The sequence below is a fragment of the Colobus angolensis genome, unplaced genomic scaffold, assembly GCF_000951035.1.
Source record: "Colobus angolensis palliatus isolate OR3802 unplaced genomic scaffold, Cang.pa_1.0 Scaffold90, whole genome shotgun sequence".
NCBI lineage: Eukaryota > Metazoa > Chordata > Mammalia > Primates > Cercopithecidae > Colobus > Colobus angolensis.
The window spans coordinates 7,019,865-7,025,770 of NW_012122932.1; the positions used below are offsets into that span (position 1 = coordinate 7,019,865).

At 35.2% G+C, this 5,906-nt stretch overlaps 1 long non-coding RNA gene across 1 annotated transcript in view; it reads right to left on the bottom strand.

Annotated features, from left to right (window-relative positions):
• Window positions 1-918: 918 nt before the first annotated feature.
• The window catches only part of LOC105504262, a 72,694-nt gene continuing 67,706 nt past the window's right edge, over window positions 919-5,906 (bottom strand). The window contains exons 3-4 of the long non-coding RNA XR_001000588.1: window positions 5,189-5,309; window positions 919-2,717 (exon numbers count right to left, since the gene is read on the bottom strand). This is a non-coding gene — a long non-coding RNA (uncharacterized LOC105504262). The remainder of the gene's footprint in view (window positions 2,718-5,188; window positions 5,310-5,906) is intronic.

Consider the following 5,906-nt stretch of genomic DNA (forward strand, 5'->3'; position numbering starts at 1 on the left):
TTTCCAAAGTGGCAGCATGAAACTTCACTCCTAGCAAATTTAAAGAAATGGGGTTGAATTGGAGGGGGCAGTATGTGAGATATTTGACAACAAGTGGTCTGAATCTCATCACCCCATCCATTTCATTTTTTCCACCTCCATCTGTATATGTTTCTTAAAACATGCTTATATTTATTTCCCTGCTGAAGGATTTACCAGGGAAACTCACTGACTGGTGGGCTTATGCTCTCAAGGATGTGATACTCAAGGTGCTGCATATTATGACGTAAGCAGAGCAGTTTAAACATTGTTAGCTTTATGTTCTTGAATGTATAATTCATTTCTGCCTCAGTTTCCTTTTGTCTTGGATTGCCATAAAGTATTGAAATGCAGAATCTTTAATAGAGTTTCTGACATATTACAGGTAACCCATGGTAATGATTGATATACCATCAATAAAAAATAAAAAATTGTATTTCTATCTAGCTGCAAACATGGAAAATGAAATGTATATATACCATTTACAATAGCATAAACAGACCATATATATTTAACAAATTTTAATTATGGATACATAATAGTTAGACACATTTATGGGGTACATGTGGTATTTTCATACAAGCATACAATATGTAATGATCAAATTAGGGTAGCCATCACCTCAAACATTTATCATTTCTTTGTGTTGGGAACATTTCAATTCTACCCTTTTAGTTATTTTGAAATATACCATAAATTATTGTTAACTGTAGTTGGGCTATCGTATTACTGAATGCTAGATCTTATTCCTTCTAACTGTATTTTTGTATCCATTAACCATTCTCTCTTTATGCCCCCCTCTGCACTACCCAAAAAGATATAGAAACTCTACTAAACATTCTAACATATTCCTCAGAGATTTAAAGAAGACCTAAGTTTACGAAGATAGAAACATGTTAGTGAACTGAAAGATTTAATATGGTTTGATTAGACCTAATTACAAACTAAATGAAATCTGCATTTTTTGTGGAAATACACAACTTTATTCTAAAATTTATATGAAAATATAAGAGATAAAGAACTTCCAAAGCTATTGTGAAAAAGAACAAATTCAGATGAATTATATTACTTGATATCAAGACCTGCAGCAAACCACAGTAATCAAGACAGTATTGTGTTAGCATAAGGATATACAAGCTGATCGCTGGCACAAAGTAGAGCTCAGAAATAAATCAATACACATATAGTCAGTTAATTTCAATAAAATCTCAAAGACACTTCAATGGAAAGTCTTTTTGAACAAACAGTGCTGTAATAACTGGATAATCATGGAAATAATGAATCTTAGCCACAATTCACAATATTCACAAAATTTATGTAGATAAATTCTAGATCCAATTATAAAAGCTAAAGCTGTAAAGGTCTTGTGAAGAAAAAAACCACAAAAGACTATATTATGATCTTAAGATAGGCAAGATTTTATAGAGATGAAAGAAAAAACACTAGCTGCAAAAAAGCAGTAAATTGGATTTCACCAAAATAAAAAAAGAAAAAATTCTCTGCTCATCAAAAGAAAATTAAAAGTTTAGCTGCAATGTGGGAAAAAATATTAGCAATATATATTCGATGATGAACTTGACCCAGAATAAGAGCAAACCATTAATAAAAAGATACTATTTTTTAATTTTTTTACAACTGAACGAAAGTGTTGAACGTTAAGAAAAATGGTGAATTGTACATGAAAACGTGCTTGACATCATTAGTCATCAGAGAAATGTAAACGTGTAAATGAAAATAAAATATTGCACCACTTCTTTGTGGCAACAACAAATGTTGGTGAGGATATGCAGCAAGCGGAACTCTCAGATCTTACTCAGAGAAGCAGGTAATGGAACATCCAGTTTGGAAAACAGCTTGATAATTTTCATAAGGTTAAGCATATACCTCTGTTGTGACTCAGAAATTCCATCCCTAAGTGTTTACCTATGAGAAATGAAAATGTTTCTACAACAAGACTTGAGCATGTTTATAGCAACTTTACTAGTAAAGAGCCAAAAGCTTTACTAACAATAGCCAATGTCAAGAGTACAATGGGTACATATGTTGTGGTATCTTCCTATAATGGAATCCTCCTCAGCTACATTAAGGAGCAAATTACTGATAATGTGGAACAGTAGGAATAGATTTCAAAAAAATGATACTGCCCAAACTAGCAAGAAACAAATGAGAAAGCACTATATGATTTCTGAAGATGTGAAGTTCTAGTACACAGTAATAAAAATCAGAACCATGCTTGTTTCCTGTGGTGAGTGTGGATTGACTGGAAGGGGACATAAAGTCCCTGGGTGATAAAAACGTTCTTCATCATGATAGTGTTGTTTACATGGATGTATATAGTTGCTAAACTCATGTAATTGTACACTGAAGATTTGTGCATTTAACTTTTTGTAAATTTTGCTTGAAATAGAAAACCCTAAATCCATCCTGGGAAATTTATTACCTTGTATACTTGGCAATGTGGTTTACTTGCCTGCACATTGACACCTTCATCTCTTTAATGGATTATTACTGGATTTAAAGAGAGATGTAAAGTATTCAGTTATTTTGGGCACATTACAGGTATAGACAGTGTAGCATATTGTTAACTTCCAACCCGCCAAATATTTGCTGTAATCAAATGAGAATCTTGATGACTTTTGCACATATCCATTTCCTTACTTCCTCTTTGCATTTGCTTCTGGACATCTCGGAATTTGAACCTATGAAGTTAATCATTGAAAATTAAGAGTTGGTTATGCTAGCTACCGCATGCTACTGCTATCTTAAACCCTTTTATTCCTTTAAGCTTTTGTTTCCTCATAGTGCTTCTTATGCCTAGCTGTACATTAGAATCAGCTGGTGACGTTTTTAAAGTACACTGTTGTTTGGTTGTCATGGCAGAGATATTCATCTAATTGATCTGGTGTGAGGAGCAGGCATTAGTATTTTTAAAAAGCTGTCCAGGCATCTGAATCTGGAGTCAGAATTAAAAACCACTGGACCAAATGATGTTTAATGATCTTTCCTGCTTAAATGGCAAATCTACAAGCTAAAAATATTCAACTGAAGTGTTTGGTTAAGCTACATTTTTTAATTGTTGTGGTATTAACATAGTTGTTGAATTACAAAGTGCTTAAGCAGAGCACAGAGGTTCCAACTAAACATCAACACTATGCTTTCTATTGCTTCATATCCATCCCTTTTACCTATTCACTTTATTTTGAAGGCATCAAATTTTCATGTTTGTGATTTTGGGTTCTAAATACATTCAACTCAGCAGCACCTATAAGGAAAGGGCTCCCCCTCTTTTTTTTTTTTTTTAACCATTGTGACTTATTGTCATCTATGAATGAAAGTTCTGATCTTACTCATATGGAAAGACATATAGAACTGTGAAACTAAATTTTGAATACAATCTCTCATCCTGCCTTGTTCAGTTGCAGCGAGTTGGCTACAAAATTGCCCTACACAGCTATTGTATCTACTGCTGTATCAGCAAAGTAAAGGGAATCTGATATAAAACCTTCTGAAAATGCAGATAGTTATTTTTTTAAGTCTGGGAATTACAGAACAGATGAAAGAACAGCTTCACTCTTTTCTTTCCATATATAATAAGGTACTCAACTGGAGTCAGGGTAGTGAGGTCACTAACTGCATTACAAATAGCTGGATCAGGTGGGCTCTTATGAGAATAATAACTTAGTAGAATTCATAAAGAGAGAAAAGAAGGGGAAACTGGTATTTGTCCTGAAACCCCTTTCAGTTCAAAGGAGCTGGACTAATGTACTGTATCAGTGATAAATGATTTACTATTGTCAAATCTTCCAGATGGCTGATGGTATAATCCATAGCCCAGAAGTCTGTATGGTATTTGAAATGTTTTGTTCCTCTCTAGGGAAAAGTTTAAAAAGTAAATCCCATGACAATTGAAGTAGATGATATCTCCCCCCAACCACCTTGATCCACCCAGACATGTGACATACTTCCCTTCTTAATTTTGATAAAAAAATTATTTGGCATTTTATACGAAAGTAGCTCAAGTTACTTAAGACTCAGCAAATAAGTATATGAAATCTTCCACAATAGTGCCTAATAAAGAAGAAAAGATAACTTAGAAAATACATGACTGAGTTGGTTAAATGCATGATTTTTAAAAGTTCCTTATGACGACCAGACATTAGGCATGCTGCAGATAAATTTATACATATGCTTCTTTTTGAATAGTTCTGATATTAGGTACCCATTACTTCACAAGAATTGTTTTTCACTTTTGGACAGGTTTTAGAACTTTCAACTATCAGTTGTATTCTGTTCTCCAAACCCACATAAAAAAAGTCTTCTTCTTCAATGTGACAATTTTAAGTGTTAGGTAAAACATAACTGTCTTTAATTTCCTTTTGTTAGAAGAAATATTCTCAGATTCTTCAGTCATCCACCACAATGCTATTGCTTTTTGCCCCATCCTCATCCTGGTCACCCTTCAAGTTCTAATTTCCGAAAGACCTCCTGAGGCTCTTTTATGGAATTTAGGACTCTCTTTCAGTGTGTGATCTGACAGCCACAAGTGTAGAGAGAGATTTCTATCTATTTGTTTCTGGACAAAATTTGTATTACATCCTTAAACCCTTCATGAAGCAGAGCAGGGAGAAAAAAAACAACAACAAATGCCTGTTGTTCTATTTAACACAGTCTTAGATTGCATTAGTGTCCCCCACCCCCTCTTTGGCAGCTTCATTTTTCCTTTTCAGTGAACTCAATCTCCACAGCTGGTTAATTCTGTCTCTTGAGTGTGTGACTCAAATGAAGCCAGGCTGAGGGCCAAGTCCTTCCATGGACACAGCCCACAGCCCTTTTCCCTGCCAGTCACCTGCCCACAAACCCTTGGTCATGAGAGAGACTGACAAACACTTGGTTCTTCCCATCCCCTAAATGGCAAATCTGAGGGCAGAGAAAAAATAAGCTGGGTATTAGCAACTTGGGGTAATAGTTTTACATCTTCTCAGAATGGCTCAGTGACCTTATGTAAGTTCTCTAACGGGGTTGCTAGAAGTTGTAAAAATTAAATTGATATTTTGGGAGGCCAAGGCGGGCGGATCACCTGAGGTCAGGAATTTGAGACCAGCCTGACCACCATGGTAAAACTCCGTCTCTACTAAAAATACAAAAATTAGCTGGATATGGTGGCGTGCACCTGTAATCTCAGCCACTCAGGAGGCTGAGGCAGGAGAATTGCTTGAACCTGGGAGGTGGAGGTTGCAGTGAGCCAAGATCCCACCATTGCACTCACTCTGAGCAACAGAGTGAGACTCCATCTAAAAAAAAAAAAATTGATATAGAGCATTCTTCTTACTCATATCCATTGATCAGTATTAAGCATCATATTCTTTTTGGAAGGTAAGCACATGATTTTATTCGTGTCTGATAGAGCAGCTAAACATACTGAGCTTTGTTCAAGTGATGGAATTTCAACTGTCCTTTTATTTTCTTCTCCATTGAATTCTGAGTATGGAAAATCACTTTCTTTACTATCACAACTTTTGAACATTCATTAAGTTCCCCACTGTATTAAAAAGACATAAAGGAGTTTTATTACAGATTGAATTCTATCATGTTTAGTAACAGATGTGAGGCCATGTGATTGTTAATAGGAGGTAGAAGTGGCCCCACTCACCACTACCCCTAGTGACCTAACAGCAGAATGTTTGCTTCCTGTTTCCATGACATTATGTTCTGCTGGCCTAGAGCTCTTGGTTCTTGAGGGAGGAATGCTGCCACTAAGACACAACAATTCCATTGAAATGAAATTTAAGACTGCCACCTGGTCACTTTTTTTTTTTTTCCTTTCTTTCTTTCTTTCTTTATTTTTATTGTACTTTAAGTTCTAGGGTACATGTGCATAACGTGCAGGT